Source organism: Petromyzon marinus, chromosome 19 (assembly GCF_048934315.1).
Source record: "Petromyzon marinus isolate PM22_M1 ecotype Great Lakes invasive population chromosome 19, UKy_Petmar_22M1.pri1.0, whole genome shotgun sequence".
Lineage (NCBI taxonomy): Eukaryota > Metazoa > Chordata > Hyperoartia > Petromyzontiformes > Petromyzontidae > Petromyzon > Petromyzon marinus.
This window is the reverse complement of record NC_133685.1, coordinates 5,896,222-5,914,761: the sequence shown is the minus strand read 5'-3', so window position 1 is coordinate 5,914,761 and position 18,540 is coordinate 5,896,222. Positions and strand designations below refer to the sequence as shown.

General features: G+C 45.9%; 1 long non-coding RNA gene across 1 annotated transcript; it reads left to right on the top strand.

Moving 5' to 3' along the window:
- LOC116943892 (uncharacterized) lies at positions 1-16,619 on the top strand. Its single transcript, XR_004403009.2, has 4 exons — positions 1-187; positions 1,819-1,933; positions 9,487-9,551; positions 14,528-16,619. It is a non-coding gene; the product is annotated as an uncharacterized LOC116943892 (long non-coding RNA).
- The last annotated feature ends 1,921 nt before the right edge of the window (positions 16,620-18,540 follow it).

The window sequence follows — 18,540 nt, the reverse complement described above, 5'->3', positions numbered from 1 at the left end:
TGCCGTTAAAAATTAAAACAAGCAAAAACGCTGAACCTAAGTTACAACAGAACCATACTTCACCCGAGTCTGATCGCTTCTTGCCTCCCTAGCAACAGAGCTCCTGCAAAGTCCCCCCGCACAAGAGGAGCCCTCGTCCAAGGCAACTGCTCCGCCAATCCAAGCTCTGCTGATGGAGTAAATTAAGGTAAACATTTAAGAAAAACGCGTTCGAACTAATCACAATGTTTTCTGGCGTGCCTCGACATGCATCCAAGAGCGTTAGTCTACAACGACACTGCATCTGCGTGCTTTGGTTTGTAACGCGCGATGTACACATCTGTTTCTGGAGGGCTCCCACGATGAAATGAATGCAATGTTGACGAAATACTTTCAGCACCACCACCGCCGACCGACCAACCACCACCATCACTTGCAAGCTGGCTGCCAAAAGTGCCATGATGAAATCGTCTTTCATGTAAAATTGAATAAATAAAAAGTGTTCCACACTGCAATGATGTGTCAGCACCATAATCCGTCACAATTTTTTAAAATCAATTATGAAAGTGAAACCTCTGGACACAGAGCACAGAGGTATAGCTGCAGAATATAATAACAACAGCAACAACAAAAAAACGTCTTCGCTTTATGGAACAACTTTTATCTTTTTTTGTGAACATATTCTTCAGTCACATTTCTGACATGTAATAAAAACTAAAATCAGAATTGCAGCTTATATGACGCCTTTCAGATCATATCAAGGCGCCCACAGCACATTCCAACAATACCCACACTCTCTGTCATTACGCGACGTACGGGCCCTTATTAACGGGGCTCATTTGTTGGCATTTCTATCGGGTTGGCTGAACTTCACTTGAGATGATGACTGGAATCTGCCACAACGTCCCTCTGGCAATGGGGAAACAAATCAAGCGACAAAGCCGCTGAACGGAGCCGGCAAGGAATCACCCCCCCCCCCACCCCCTACAAGTGAGGAGCTCACATCTGGCTACAATTCCGAATGGCTCACATGGCGGACCCTAAACAGACTGAAGAGTGGGCTTCGGCAGATACAACTCTCTCGTGAAATCATGCGGGGGGACTTCTACACAACTGTTAAATGTGCTTGTCAGAAGGAGCAAAACCATGGATCATCTCCTGAGATCCCTTGCGGCACTGCAATGCACTCCTTAAGATGTGCCAATGCCAACACCAGAAGCGGTGGCCTGTGCAGAATATTGGGGAAAGGTCGGGCGGGAGACGCGACGAAGAAGAAGAAGACGAACTTGAGATGAGCACCACACGATCGGTGTGGGGTAAGGCACACAGAGTGCTTGCTTGGCCAGCATCACCCCACAAGCTCGGCTGCGATTGCTGCTTCAACCCCCCCCACCCCCCCCCCCCCAGCAAGGCACTCATTTTAAAAGAGACCCATGGTGTACTCGGTTTAGACACCCACTTGTCACTTTTGACAGTTCAGCTATGCACTCAATGCCGCGTCAAATATAGCGCTGCAGCTGTGGGCAAGTCCATCCCACACTAGCCCACAGTGCTCATGAATTGTCACCGTTCGACGTTGCATTTAAATGGTTTATTTTTAATTTTTATTATAATATGCTCAGTGCAATTACAATAACTTGATGTCACACAGGTCGCCCTTGCAACAACAAAAAAACAAAAACCGCCAATGTTTCACTTGTCTAAATGGGTGTATTTCATCTCCTTGTTAAACATAGAACAGTGACCATTTCACCGAACCGATGCTTGTTGTCTTGTTTCACAAAAGTTCCGCGCGAAGCGTGAGCAATCACGACGACTGAATGGCATTTTACACCACAGCGTCCTGCAGTCATCCCACGGCGGGACAAAGAACTGTGATGAGGGTACTACGCCGCAGCACGCTGCGATCGTACCACGTGCTGTATCTCGTCGCTCAGCCGCGCAGCTCAAGAAGGTAGCACGCCGTTGACTGCTCCGAAACCACGTTATAACGGGGCGCGCACAACCTTATAGCGGGGCGTGTTCCGCGCCGCGCGAAAAGTGTTCTCGAATAGAAACAAAACGCGTCGCGTTGAAAACGCGTTAGGCGAGTACGTACTGTGCAGTAGCGGCTAGAAGAAGCACTTGTAAGAGGTGGGAGTATCCCAAATTGTACCCAACAGCAACCGCGACCTGTCGGTCATCGGTCCAATTTTGGTGAACCCATTCATACGCTGCTGGGGGCCATTGAAGAAACCCGCACCGTCATGTCAGCGGTCGTGCCGGGAGACCATGAGCACCGTGGCAGGATCGCACATTCTGTACCGCGCGTCACGTATGTTTCTGCTGCGTTCTGTCCCATCCACTCCATTAGGGAAACGTGAATATTCATGCATAGCTTGCAAAAATGTTTTGCTTGACTATTGCAGAGTTAATAAGTGTTACCCCTCTCACATGCGTGGGTTGTTCCTCTGGGCCCCGTTATCTGGTTTCCTCCCACGAACAATATAATTTGTCAAACATGCCAATGAAGGACTCTCCCGAGAGTCCCAGGACACTGTGAGGCTTCCCGGGGCTAAATATTTTGCATCGATAATAAAATGAGAACCCCGTTGTCAATTCACTTACCGGGCGAATGCCGCCCCACGCACTGTGTGGGTCATGCGATTTGCTCGGCCGTAACTCCTGACTAAGTTGGGCAGTGCGTGCTTGTGAAGGGGAGCAGAAGCGTGGAGGCTGGACCGGTTCAGATGTAGCCGTGGCCGGGAATCAAATGCTGGTCGGCCACTTGTCTGCACGTATGTATGCTGAGCTTCTTTCGCACCATACGTAGCCAACCGTGCTAATCGAAGGTGCAGGGGGAAAGACAACGAACTCAAAACAAAAAATCAGTTCTGAAGAAATTCGTTTTCAGTTGCATAGTGCAGTGTGCTAACCACAGTGCCACTACTCGCTGCATATTTAATCAAATGTTGTTTTGTCTTCCCCTATTCTCCGGATTATGACGCACTTTTCCAATCAATTTAAAGCAATAGTTGAGAGCGGGGGGGGGGTGGGGGGCTGTGTGTGTCATCAGATTTGTTGAACTTCATTGACACCGGGCATACGTTTGGGGTGCGTCTTACTTTCCGGAACGTCTCGTCACCCACAAAATACTGTAATGAATAATCTTAATAATCGACTGGATGCAGCAGCTGCTCTCTCTCTCTCTCTGTCGTAAAAACATTGCGTGCGAACCCAGGTTACGGGTCTGGTTACAATTATTTGTGATTACGTATAACGAAGCTGAGCGCGCACGTGTGTGGGAGTGGGCGTGCGGGGTGCGTGAATTGGCCTGAAAGGCAAAAATAACACGTGGCACATGGCACGCGCACAAACATGTCCAAACATAGGGCTGCGCTTGTACGGAGCCATTTCACATCTCCGCCTCTGCCAATTAGGCTTTGGAAGCCAATTGCTCAACACATTCTCGGGACTATGACCCACAATAAACAAAACAGATCACTGGCAATAGAAATATGCGCATAAAAATATCCTTCTCCCCTTTCAGAGCGCATGCAGCTACCGATCGTGAGTACAGGGGTCACGTGAGCCCCTGTGAACCCATTACATAACACGTGTGCAAGCAAAACACAAATAAAGGCGCAGCCCCTGCAATTGCTTGCTCGAGCCACTGCTAGCGGGAAGGGTCTCTGCTAAGAGAGAGCGAAAGGAAGCTCCTCTAGAGGGAATATTGGTCGGTCTTGTTTTCCCACGCTGGCCAGACGTTTTGGTAGGCGTGGGAGTTACCCACACTTTACCCCACCACACGCGACCTGGCCATCGACTAACAGCGGAGATTGGAAACTAAAAACATTTATTCTTAAAAAACCTCGATCTCATGTGTGCGTGAGCCCAAACAATTGACGTTAATCTATCAATCGTCACATCTATATAATCACGGCTGACAAAGCCACTACGTGGTCATATTCACGTATTTGCAAGACACAAACACATCGCATCAGGACTTTGTCTCATTGTTGTTGCTGAGACGTAGCCACGTGTTTGCATAAGTCATGCTTCGCGCACTCATCCGATACCTCTTTATGATAATAACTTATCAATCCACCTCTGGCTGATGGCCTCCCAATGATGCCGTGACGGTCACGGGGGTGTTTGAGGGTCGTACGTCACCACGCTGGTCGGTGTGGGTTTGTCAAAAGGGTGGGGAGGGGGGTCAGGCCCGGTTTATATATCACTCGCCATTGATGTTAGCCGCTGTTGTGAGCCATGGCTGGATGTGTTCATCGGCTCAGTGAGCTCATGTGAGTGCGGTTACACGATCCACTGCGCGACTAACTCCAGCAAGTCAACTATTGGTTTGTAGGACGTGGCTCCTTCTCTTCTGCTGCCCTCATAATCTGTAATAAACCTCCCACAGCCACCCGTGCTGTCGACTTCAAATCCAGTTTCAGGACCTTACTCTTCTTTGCCTATGGACTGACTTCTGCCTCTCAAAAAAACGTAGGATAGAGAGTACGCATCCCCCTTAGCTCCAGAGGCCTGTTTGGGTTGTACAAGCGGTACAAGCCTGGGATTTCAACACGTCAGCGAGCCACACAGGCACAACCGCGAACAACAACAAAAACCCTTACGCAGTGGTTACGCACCAAGCACCTCGTGCCGCACGTAACACACGAACCCCACTTTTTCGTACAGCGCCTCGAAACGCAACGTTAGGCCCTTCATTACGCGCAACGACAACAAGCCCACCCGAAACCCTTACAAGGTCATTAAATACAAAGTTTAGGACTGCACGGGTACAGAACGGTTAAGGCGCTCAAGAGGTGCCGTTACGCCTGAGGCAGAGCGGGGGGGGGCGGGGGGCAACCAAAACAACAAGCAGAGCCACTTTTTTTTCGAATTCGGTAGAAAAAAATCTAAAAATTCAAGAGGTCCGCGATGCACGCCAAGGACATCACGAAGGAGTCCTTAAAGAGCCCATAGCTGATTTAAAGCTTTCGTGACTGCAGTAATTTATATTCTTAGCTCTTTTGGTAAAGTCACGTTGAAGGGAAACAATAAAATAATAAAAAAATATATAAAACAATAAAAATTATCACGACGTTTCGACCATAACACAAACGGTCATCATCAGGTGTGAAAAAACCAACGGCAAGAAACATTTGAAAGGAGTGCCGTTGGTTTTATCACACCTGATGATGACCGTCTGTGTTATGGTCGAAACGTCGTGAGAATTTTTATTGTTTTATAGATATTTTATTATTTTATTGTTTCCCTTCAACGTGACTTTACCGAAATAGCTAAGAATATGAGCCCATAGCTGTCAACCCATTATCAGTGCCCTACCTTTTTACAGCCAAATTCATACCTTACTGGTCACCCCGTGCCCCTTATAAATCTCAACGTTCATCCCACAAAGTCCCATCACAAGGGAGAAACACAAACAAATAAACAAAAAAACGCGTGTTTTTATTTTTTTTACTCAATTTCCCTGTACACGAATACGGGTAAACCGTATGGGTTGGTAGGTGCGAGAGCCGCCAGCGGCTCTGGAGACACAGGTCTGCCGACCTCTGGCCTGAGAGAATAGGGAAGTCAACGTTTCGCGGTTGACATGCAGATGTTTCATGGGGACGCATACGCGAGAGCATTCGCCAACACAATCAATCTCCATTTTAGTCCCGCGCGCTGACAGATTTAAACGCAAAAAAAACAGCTGCACAGAAATATGAAGCGCCTCCCGTGAATTTAAATTCTCGATGAAATGGGTCACACGTTCGGTGGTGGCGCGTGCGGGCGGCGCGTTTATAACAAACAAACAAAAATCTATCGCCGCTTTCAGGTGTGATACATAACTCGCAGTAATTGCGCGTAATTGAGCCCCAGATTAATTTTACCGAACCGTATGTTTGCCAAAAATATACATATCTAAAAAAAAACCCGTTATACGTGCTATGTACAGTGAGGGAAAAAAAGTATTTGATCCCCTGCTGATTTTGTACGTTTGCCCACTGACAAAAAAATGATCAGTCTATAATTTTAATGGTAGGTTTATTTGAACAGTGAGAGACAGAATAACAACAACAAAATCCAGAAAAACGCATGCCAAAAATGTTATAAATTGATTTGCATTTTAATGAGGGAAATAAGTATTTGACCCCTCTGCAAAGCATGACTTAGTACTTGGTGGCAAAACCCTTGTTGGTAATCACAGAGGTCAGACGTTTCTTGTAGTTGGCCACCAGGTTTGCACACATCTCAGGAGGGATTTTGTCCCACTCCTCTTTGCAGATCTTCTCCAAGTCATTAAGGTTTCGAAGCTGACGTTTGGCAACTCGAACCTTCAGCTCCCTCCACAGATTTTCTATGGGATTAAGGTCTGGAGACTGGCTAGGCCACTCCAGGACCTTAATGTGCTTCTTCTTGAGCCACTCCTTTGTTGCCGTGTGTTTTGGGTCATTGTCATGCTGGAATACCCATCCACGACCCATTTTCAATGCCCTGGCTGAGGGAAGGAGGTTCTCACCCAAGATTTGATGGTACATGGCCCCGTCCATCGTCCCTTTGATGCGGTGAAGTTGTCCTGTCCCCTTAGCAGAAAAACACCCCCAAAGCATAATGTTTCCACCTACATGTTTGACGGTGGGGATGGTGTTCTTGGGGTTATAGGCAGCATTCCTCCTCCTCCAAACACGGCGAGTTGAGTTGATACCAAAGAGCTCCATTTTGGTCTCATCTGACCACAACACTTTCACCCAGTTGTCCTCTGAATCATTCAGATGTTCATTGGCAAACTTCAGACGGGCATGTATATGTGCTTTCTTGAGCAGGGGGACCTTGCGGGCGCTGCAGGATTTCAGTCCTTCACGGCGCATTGTGTTACCAATTGTCTTCTTGGTGACTATGGTCCCAGCTGTCTTGAGCTCATTGACACAATCCTCCCGTGTAGTTCTGGGCTGATTCCTCACCGTTCTCATGATCATTGCAACTCCACGAGGTGAGATCTTGCTTGGAGCCCCAGGCCGAGGGAGATTGACAGTTCTTTTGTGTATCTTCCATTTGCGAATAATCGCACCAACTGTTGTCACCTTCTCACCAAGCTGCTTGTAGCCCATTCCAGCCTTATTCTTAGTTTTTTCGGTAAAGTCACGTTGAAGAGAAACAACAAAATAACAAAATATATATAAAACAATATTTTGTTATTTTGTTGTTTCTCTTCAACGTGACTTTACCGAAAAAACGAAGAATATGAATTACTGCAGTCACGAAAGCTTTAAATCAAAATTCATTCCAGCCTTGTTTAGGTCTACAATCTTGTCCCTCACATCCTTGGAGAGCTCTTTGGTCTTGGCCATGGTGGAGAGTTTGGCATCTGATTGATTGATTGCTTCTGTGGACGTGTCTTTTTATACAGGTAACAAGCTGAGATTAGGAGCACTCCCTTTGAGATCAGCTCGTCACCTGTATAAAAGACACCTGGGAGCCAGAAATCTTTCTGATTGAGAGGGGGTCAAATACTTATTTCCCTCATTAAAATGCAAATCAATTTTTCAACATTTTTGACATGCGTTTTTCTGGATTTTGTTGTTGTTATTCTGTCTCTCACTATTCAAATAAACCTACCATTAAAATTATAGACTGATCATTTCTTTGTCAGTGGGCAAACGTACAAAATCAGCAGGGGATCAAATACTTTTTTCCCTCACTGTACGGCCCTTTGCATCTCGCTCACTTGTGCACACGGTGCGTATATTGTCCAGAAGTAATGCACCTCGGTTGACGCAATGGGCTGCCGAGGAAATCCATTTCGATTAAATATCGCGTGCTCTTTCCCTTGCGCCTGCATGGGAATTAAGCTTAATGGCAGGAGTGAGCTGTTGTGATGCCAAGCGACAGCGCTTTCTCCATGGAAAAATCTGATCCTATGTTGGAGCTAAAACGAACACTTTTGTACCTTCTTTGGTTCTTTCGGTAAAGTCACGTAGAATGAGAATAAAATAATAAAATAAAACAATACAATTCTCACGACGCTACAATTGCAGCTCTGTCGTCCCGACAGGTTTGTTCCTTTCACCTGAAGAAGGCCACTTGTGTTGTGGCCGAAACGTCGTGAGAATTTTATTGTTTTATTTTATTATTTTATTCTCATTCTACGTGACTTTACCGAAAGAACCAAAGAAGATGAATCCTTGCAGTCACGAAAGCTTTAAATCGGAACATTTTGAAGTTTGAACCTGCTAGCGATGCCCCATTTTGACACTCTTTCGTTGTCTAAATTGCCCCTATAATTAATTGTTAAATAAAATAACTTTCCGATGTTCAGTCACTGGAAATGTGACAATGGTTAAGTCTTTGAAACTCCCCTGCTATTTAGTACGCATGGGTGAATCGCATGTAGTCAATCAGCAAGTTGCGTGTGGTGGGGTAAAGCGTAGGTAATCCGACCTTTTCCGATGCGTCTTGTCCAGGCTGGAATTTGTAGGCCAAAATACGCTCTACAAGGACTCTATTAAAGCTCTCCCCAGTCTAGGCCCTTCCCCATGCAGTGGCTTCAGCAAATAATTGCAGGGCTGCGCCTTTGCCTCTGTGTATACATATTTTTAGCAATGCGATTGTGCCAGTGTGAAATCAGGGGCAGTATTCCATCAACGTATGATGATTCATCAGCATCGCATAACCGTGTTGCGACTTGTGTGTAAGTCATTTTTAAAATTCTGCCCGTCAAAGCCATCCTTCAAACGGCCCAGCAGATGAAAGTTTGAGGGTGCCAGATCTGGGCTGTACGGTGGCTCAGACCAGCACATTCTTCCCAAACAGTTCAGTGATCTCTGATGTGCACAAGCTTCGTGTGTGGTCTGCCATTTTCATTCGTGGTCTGGCTTGTGCAAACATTCACAACATTCCCATGAATTAATATCTAAAATGTTGTATATGTAACACCCGTGCTGGTGTATTTCCAGCGTTCAACGTGTGTTATATCTTTTTTTAAACAAAATTATACACGGACGGAAACGGGTAAATAGGCTCCCTCTTCACGCTAAAACCCCGCATATGCTGGCCAAGAGTCTTCCAAACGATCGGTGACAACAAAACTATCCATGCTGCCGTGCATGGTGTGCACAGTGCATCGTGTCGAACGTGCGAAATGCTTCTCACTACCGCAGTGCGCTAACCACCACACCACCTTCACCCCGCCCCTCCCACTCCCCCCCCCTAACTTTGCTGTAAACAAACAGCGGTAAGATGAGAGGATACATTGCACCGAGGGAAAGAGTCAGACTCGGAACAAGATGTTTCGAAAATGCCCGAGGGCTAAGTTAGCGGCTCAGAGTGGTCGTGATGGTTCTGTTTACTCTCGCTGGGGGTACAAAGAGGGTAGATGTGGGGGGGGGGATGGGATCGTAGGGGAGGGCAAGTATCTAAAGTGCAATGCGTTGTGTGTTTTCACCCCAGACACCAATGATTATTTAATCGGAATACTGTATTTATATTGGATGAGCTATAAAGCTCTTTTTTTTTTTACAGATGTCCAGTAGGAGCACGGGGTCAGAACGTTACAAGTGGACTGCATCACGCGGAATCGGGCACCGGTTCGTAAAAAATAATAATTCCACACACATGGATTCCGGAACGCTCCTCCAACGTGAGCTTGTCCAAGGGAATGGCCGCATTGGCAACACGGAAGTCAACGTGCTAGTGACTTGTGAGTGCAAAATTGCGTTTTTGCCATTGCAGCATTGGCGGCAATAATTTCACTTATTCGCTCTGGCTCGCGTCTCCACTGTTTTGGACAAACGCTGAACGACCACGAACTAAACTTCCCTTCGCGTCGGATGATCTTTAACGAGAGTTATAGTCCGTGCTTCCCCGCCTCTCCAGTTCGTGCAGACAGGGCGAGCGGGAGGGCGAGTAGAGAGAATGGTCACACGCATGGGCCGCCTGTCCAGCTTGGCTGTAAATATATCTCGTGCGCTAAACGCGGCGGAGGAGCGCCTCCATCCACTCAGCCTCACAGCGCCCTCTCGAGCAAGTGCGTGGCACTTTAGAGCAGTAATGGTCTCAAAGGGGGGGGTGGGGGGGTACGACCCCCCCCTTACCGGGGGGGGGGGTACACGTGGCAATGTGCGAGTGGGGTACGGGAGGTGATTTAAAATTGCATCATTCATGATGAGAGTCATCGGTGAATAATCGCCTGTGGATTTGCCAATGTAAAATAACCACGACAAAAACTTTGTTTGCATCCGTATGGTAACCGAGAACGATATAATAGGCCCTTTCTAAACTCGTTGATCGTAAACAATGCGGTTTCCAAGAGTAACCAGCGACCGCGAACATATTGCGTCACGCATGCAGAGCATCCTTTTTTTTAAATTGCTGGCAGTTACTAGCTAGTTTGGAAACCTCACAAAATGAACAACTGGTTAAAATATAGATGTTGGTTATATTATTCAAGGGGGTCCTCGGTTGAAAGAAAGTTCTACAAGGGATGTACAGTAGCCAACAAAGGTTGACATCCACCGGCGTAGAGCAAAGGAGACCCTTTATAAAAGTATGACAAATAAGAATAGGTTTTACCACTTTCTGGCTTTAAAAAAAACATGTGTTAACGCATATAGGTTTGAACCTATATACGTGACTTTACCGAAAGACCCAAAGAGCATGAATTCCAGCAGTCACGAAAGCTTTAAGTCAAGATTTATGTGTTAAGATATTCAAACAAACAAATATATATCTTTTACAAAGGCATCAAGTGGCCTTTTGCCGCTCTCTGGTCTGACACTGGTTAGGCAAAGCCATACCAAAGGCTGTCTCTCGTGTAGGCCAATCAGCTTCAAAGGCAAGGCATGTATTATTATCAGAGCATGTTTGTTGTTATGTTTTGCCACAAGTACGTGTGCTTAATGCGACGTGTCCGAAGATTTCCTGGGCACTCCAGTTTACTTTAAAAAAGGTGCTTAAATCGAAACTCCGTACTCAGATTTTAAATGTTGTGGCTTTGCTCTCCAACACACCGGTGTGCTATACGAGTAACGAATTGGCATGTTTAAGTGACAACCCTTGCTAATTGGCTGTGTCGGGTGGTGGCGGGTTTAACGACACATTTATATATTTACGCAATCTAATCCAACAAAACCTGTATTACGGATGCATACATGGAATAGTCTAAATATTGGAAGCAAGACCCATGGCTGCTATAAAGATGAGCGATTGCCAGAATCGTCGCCTTTTAAATATATTTGTGTTCTGTTTAGGGCAATGTTTATTGATGAGTGGTTTTCTCATACAAACGAGTCTCGAGACGTCACTGAAATCTGTCCCGGATACATGAATAATAATTGGTAACGTCATTCCGTCATTGATATTGATGTACCGCATGCGCATATATCACCTGCGGCTTTGAAGACATGAACACACACAAAAGCCATCCCACACATATAGTAGCAGCAGCAGCTCGTGTCAGGGTCGCCTCTTCAATCACACTCAGCCACGTCCCTCGGGCTCGCCGGGGCTGGGCGAGTGGGTGATGAGGCCAACACTCGTCCTGATTTTTCCAGAACAGTCCAGCAGGTGGTTTCCAGAAAGGCTGGTGTCCCCACCGAAGCATTTGTGAAAATCGGATTTTTTTTTTTCTCCTAGAGTGGTGGCGCACTGGTTTAGCGGATCGTGAATTAAACCCGGCGAGTGTCTAGATTGAACTCTCGGCTCCGGCTAACATCAGTGGCGAGTTGACAACCGGCCCTGGGTAGCCCCCTCTGTGCAGAATGGCGAGGCACGATCGAACGACGCCACACTATAACCGACGCTGTGCGGGCAGGCCCTCATCCAGCAGTGGATTGACAAAAAAAAACTACAACGTTGTCTGTACACATTTTTCTTTTGTAACGGAGGTCTCCCTTTAAATAAAGGACCCGTAATATCAAGGGGATCTAGCCTGGTTAAGAAAATAAAGGTCCGCTCGTTTTTGTAATTTATTTTTGTGTATGATTGTTATGGCTTACTGATATTATTGCATCTCAGAATCGTAGTAGGTGGTGGCGGTAGCTTTAGGGATGGTCCTTCGTCCAGCAGTGGATTGACCATAGCTGCTCGATACCGACTGTTTCGTGGAGACGCTTCCGAGATTATGCGTTTCAGCGCTGAGTAGACACACCGCGCACACATCACAACCATTCGCATTCTCCCACGTGTCACGCGCCCTGCTTCACTCAACACCAACCCATGTGTGTGTACGTGCCCGCCTAAGCACCACGCGTTCATTCGCCCTTCACCGCGACCCTTTTGTACGCTGAAGTGACCCCCCCCCCCACCCGAAGCCCTGCTACAATGTGATTATGTATAATACATGGCGATCCGTGTACAGATACCTCAATTGAAATAATAGGTTAGACGTTAGGGGCGAACGCTAAGCATTGATTTCAACGTCTCCCAAACATCTCATGGCACATTAAACCAATAAAAAAAGAACACGCGCACACACTCTCCCCTTTGTAATATACGGAGTCATCGCTTTAGCAGCACAGCATTCCCGATATAGTTTTCTCCGATACCAAGGTTCTCTGCAAACCCACGGGTTTTTATCAGAGATTTGTCCACGAGGCAATTCAGATTTACAAACACAGACACAATTTCAACCGAGAGGATGGTTCCAAATTAAGCAATCATTGGAAAGATGTTCTAAATCAAACCAAACATTAAACTAATTTTCAATGGTACAGTATATTTTTTCAAGTAGTGGTATCCCAAACTTTCACAGCTGCTTATTTTCCCTTCACACCAACATTATGTAAACTCCCCCCCCACCGTGCCGGTCCAGTACATCATTTTTATGCTAATTCCTTTGTCAAGGCGCTTTTGTTTCCTCCCACACAGCTTAAAGGACGCGACCTGGGCTTGGCTGTTTTCACTCCAACGCTGTCCACTGGACAGTCCGGTCCCTTCACCTGATGAAGGCCACTTGTGTTGTGGCCGAAACGTCGTGATTTTTTGTAGTTTAATTTTTTTACCTACGTGACTTTACCGAATAAAACCAAAGAGTATGGATCCTTGCAGTCACGAAAGCTTCAAATCTAGAATATTCAACCACCTGTTGAGAATGTGATACTCCGACTGATGCTCCTGTTGTTGTAACCCTAGAGCTGTGGCTCTAGGGTTTGGTGTTACATGTTATTTATGTAGTTTATTGTTAAAAATTCGGTCACAGTCCCTATGATCACTGTTACATTGCATTGATGGCTTTATTTTGGTGATTTCGAAAACGTTTTTTGATTTGACCATGTTTTTTTTATTGTAGTACGGAGTTAGACTGATGGCCTTAATCTTAGTTGTCTTGTGGTTGTTTGTTGTTGTTGTTTGACTTGCATCCCACTAGGATTTTTGCACACAGCGTTGGTGTACGGTGCTATTTCAGGAATATTTTGATGGTTTTTTTCCTGGATTTTCTGTTTGCACAGTCACACATAGTCACTTTAAGATGTTTTGTTGTTCGTGTTTTTGTTTTTTGTTTGTTGCGGTTGCACCCGATTCAAGAGCCGAATGGCTCACGGGGCTATACCAAAATAAATGGAACTATGAACTACGAGAGGAAAGAGGGTCACGAGAAAAAAGTGAGATATCTATAAATGGATCATCCTGTTCACACCACAAGCATTTGGAAGGCTGCAACACCGTCCATCCATACGCCATGACGTCAACACATGTACACAGTGATCCGTGTATGAATACCCCATTTGGTTTATAATTGACCCTCTTATTTCCGACGACCTTGGCTTATGCGTTATTAAGTGTTGTAAGCAAATGCGACCGGCTAAATTGGACAAAGTGTATCGATGGTTGCGTTAAAATCTTTCATCAGTGTGTTGAGTTTTGTGAGATATAACGCACCCCAACCGTTTTGGCGGGGTATATATATGTGTGTGTATTTAGAATTACGAGCAGCCCACACGTTCTTTAGATGTCACCTTCCATCCGTCCATCCCTCCCTCTCTCCAGCCAGTCAGCCAGCATCATATAGTGTGATATAATTATAACCCACAAGTAAGGGTGGTAAATGCGGACTTGATCAGCCCTGCAAAATGTATCAATTTGGTGTTTGAACATCCTAAAATCTGTTTTGTTGCCAGGAAGGATACAACCTATTCTTATTTTTCATTAGTATATACATATATAGCCCCGAGATAGTGCCTGGTCATAATATTAGCACACAGCGTGAAGCGTTATTTGAAATCCACCAAAGAAACCAATATAAATGAGTAATTAAAACTTAGGCTATGTTTACATAACCACTGCTAGAGGTTATTAGTATATCTGACATTCCATTAAATCTCTCCCGTACTAACGTCTAGATTGCTCATCCATCAAGCCAAGGGCGGTTAAATCTGCAAATATAACGGCGCACATTAAGTACTGCTCGCCTAATGGTTTGAGAAGTTTTGCGAGACAAGTCAACTGCACATAAAATATTCATACGCTTGACAAGTAAGCAATGAAACCCAACGTAATGAAGAAAAAAAGCCGCATTTTAAGTAATCCACTCTTACCTCGATTGTGTGTGTTGTTTTTTTTACAGCTCACGGTTTTGAGTGTTTCTCAAAAGGTAAAGGCTCAGCCTTGCAAAATGTTTCCTTCTCACGCCACTGCTGGCAGCAGCGCCTCCACTAAAGGGAGCTTTAGAGAGCCCTTGTACAGGCGAGTTGACCTCCTCCACGCTGCCCAGGCGTCTCGGAAGAGGTGTAAGTGACCCACACTTTACTCCCACCACACGAGAGATGACGACCGACGAACCGCGGTGTACCGATTTTTTTTTCAGCTGTGTGGACAGAAGTGGGGAGATTCAAGAAAGGTGCCCGTTGCTTTAACTGTCGCGCCAGGAAATCGAATCGAACGGACACGACAGGTGAATGGAGCGACCACTAGTGGCTGTGACAGGGGTCACGTGGACCCACGTGGGCCCATTATACGCAACATACCGAAAACAAACATCAATTCTTACAAATACGATTCGTTTGCATGTGGAGCGAGCGTAAGAGACGATAATAATCTATGACTCGTTATATCTACAATCGCTATTGATAAAGTACTGCAACGGTACTATGATCGGGACTTTCATTCTCACTCGCCTACTTTTCTCAACTGTGCTCGGCTGGCTTTGAGCAGGGATTATCGGCATAAGGCACTACCACTAAAGTACAAATTACGCTTATCCATAATAATCCTATATTATTGTACCCTAAATTACCGTCACCATAGAGTATGAACACGTTGGTAAAAAATGACTGATGAACAAAGTAAAGTGACAGACGTGACGTGCCAAAATGTGATTCCCGGAACGTTCCAGACTCTTTAATGTTTACATTAATCACTGCCCATGAGTCATATCCACTGCTTGACAAGACAGAGACACGGCGGATGGTGAAATGCCTCATTCTGCTTGAGAAATGGCCACGTGTTCGCCAACACATGAGTCACGCCTAATATGCTTATCCACAACGCCTCTTCTAAAATAATATTAATCGATTCATCTGTATGGCGTACAGCGAGCTCTACGTCAATGCGGTCATCTGAGAGGACTTTACACCACATTTAAACGAATTCCCGACAGACAGGGCTGGCAGGAGGGCGAAGCCATGGTAGACCTTCTGCCTGCCATCTCTCACAGCCCCGCTTAGCATCGATCCACCCAGCACCTGGCGACCACGAGCTGTCTGAACCGCACCATCCCGGCAAGGAGGTGTCCCTCTCGGACGCCGTTTAACGTGCGGCCTTCGGCTGCCACTCCGTCAATATCCTTGACCGTCGACCATTATCCATTAGAGCCGTGACGTGTTCCTATTTTAAAATATACAAATAATTCCCTCCTCCCTGTCTTCCCCCCCCCCTCCATTTAAATTGTCACCTTCCCCCCTTTCGCGAAGTCCCCCACTTGGCTGGGCCACCTGGGTGGGGGGGGGGACTCCCTTTCGTTTCGCCCCCTTTCACGTGGTTCCGCCGCGTCCGCAATGCATGCTTGCGGATTTTGTTGTTGTTGTTAATGCATCCTGTTGTTGGGACCTCTCGGTGTGGCTCGCCGGGCCCGCAACGGTGTTGCAACAACTAAACCTTTGTTTAGCGAATGCAAATTATATCATTGCCTGCGAGTCGTGCATATGTAGGAGCGAAGCTTCGCTGTAATTCCACAAGGTGTTTTTTTTTTTACAAGCCTGACTGCTGGTGAAACCCAAAATATTAAAATAGGTCCAGACGTATGCTTGCTTAAACAAATACTGCTTGATAATGCTGGTCTAGAAAGCCATTATGCTGATGGTCTGAACATATTAATTCACACGTGGAGAGAGAGAGAACGGAGTTCTGCTTATATTGCTCCACAAGCAATGCGGTACCGAATGAATTTGTGGACGGTATTGGAGGTCCCGTAATTTTTTTAAAGGTGTGCTCTTGCCAGGAACATCTGGTAATCTGGCAGCATTTGTTTAACAAGCCCAGACTCTTGCTGACGAGCATTGCCGGATTATCCTAGTAGCAAAAGTAGCTACATATGTTGCTACGGGCTCCGCACTTTGAAGGGCCCCGCGCTAAATGCTTTCAAGCTATCAATTCCGGTTCAGTGATTCTGCACTTGCTCTCTTACTATAGTACTATACCGCCTTCAACTTTGATGAACGACTGGGTGTTTAACGTTAGCGATTTGTCGTATTATCTGGCTGTATAGCAATTGAAAACAATACAATTACTTAACTATGCAAGTTAAACATTTGTGTTGGAATATTTACGTGGTTTTATTTTATTTTAGGGCCCCTTTATAACATATGCTACAGGCCCCGCACTAGCTTAATTCGACACTGCTGACGAGAGCTGGAATTTTGATTTAAAGCTTTCGTGACTGCAGTAATTCATATTCTTAGTTTTTTCGGTAAAGTCACGTTGAAGAGAAACAACAAAATAACAAAATATATATAAAATTGTTTTATATATATTTTGTTATTTTGTTGTTTCTCTTCAACGTGACTTTACCGAAAAAACTAAGAATATGAGAGCTGGAATGTTGAAAACCGTTCCAGAGTTTCCTCGCTTTAACAAATGCAGCTTGACGTCGGTCAGGAATGCCAATAGTCCGATGAACTAAATGCATACAGAGTGTACGTTTCATTATCTATACTCTCTGTACGTCGAGACACAGAATGGAGTTTTGCTTACATTTGCTTAATTCCCACTTAAGCTGAGCCAGCGCAAACCGCGGGGGAGTGCTTTCCCGAAAGAAGATTGAGACGTGAGCGCATTAGCCCGGCTGCTGTAAGTAATAGCGGAGATTAGCTGCTGACGACAGGACAAAATCGGCTCAGCCCGAGACCCGCAAGGGCAACGCGAGGTCTCATCAATCAAGCGACCGGTGAGAGTGGCTGGCCTTCCGCGCACCACGATGAGACTTTTTGTTTTTACTAATTGCGTTACGCACGCACGTTCGTGCGCGCGTGCGATGAACTTTTTTCGCGCCGTGCGTAGCTAACCGCGCTAATCGGAGGTGCGGGCGAAAGACAACCAACTCGATGCCAAAAAGCAGTTCGAAAGAAGTGAGTTTTCGATCTAGACTTAAGAAGAGCACGCAGCTCCCAGTGGCTCCCTAATATCGGAGAGGAGAGCGTTCCAGACGGCCGCAGAAGTGCATCTGAAAGAGCGCGATGCAGTGGCATCATAATATAATACCTTATTTCACTTATTTATCCTCGGAAGGCCCTGCTACATTGGGTTTGTATATGAAGATGTTTTAAACAAATTAATGATGCGCGCTTATTACACACGTGGAAGGAAGCTCACACTTCGCGCGAGGGTGCAACACTCGATCTCCACACAGATGTAAAGAGATGGCGATTAGTCCATTCGCTGTACTGAAAATTGACTAATTGTCGGGTATGGCACCTTCTCGACGCCCGCGGGAAGAGGGTTTCACATTATTGGTGCGATACACTAACCTTCGCTTTCCACAGTGTTGGATTGCCGGCCACGTGTGGAGCTACCATCACCCGGCTAGCGAGTGAGAGCATCATTTCAGTTAGACATAGTCCCGGAACGCTGTTCCGTGAATTATATTGGCACACCACAATCCATCTCGCGTTATTCTCTCCTCACTGTGTCATCATCACCATCGCGTGAACTCCGGTGGTCAAGCTCGCAGCGGCTTTTGGCTGCTGGCCATCGAACAAAGACGGTCACTGCATCGCTCGCTTTTGGATGCCCTCCTGCGGCCGTCTGGAACGCTCTTCCTTCCGATATTGGTAAGCCACTTGAGCTCTGCACTTTTAAAGAATCTATTTTGAAAACTAAATTATTTAAAATCTTTTTTGTGTTGCGTTTGTTGTCCTTTCCCCGCACCTCCGGTACGCGCAGTTGGCTATGTACGGTGTGAAAGAAGTTCAACATACATACTCCTGTAAACCATTTCATATGATTATAGGTATATATAGGGTGCAGTAATGATTTGTATTATCGATGGGCACACCTTGTACTCTAGTCGCAGTCCCTTACACCAATAACCATCACTCCAGCCTAGCAGCATTCTGTGAAATATATAGCGTACAATAATATGCT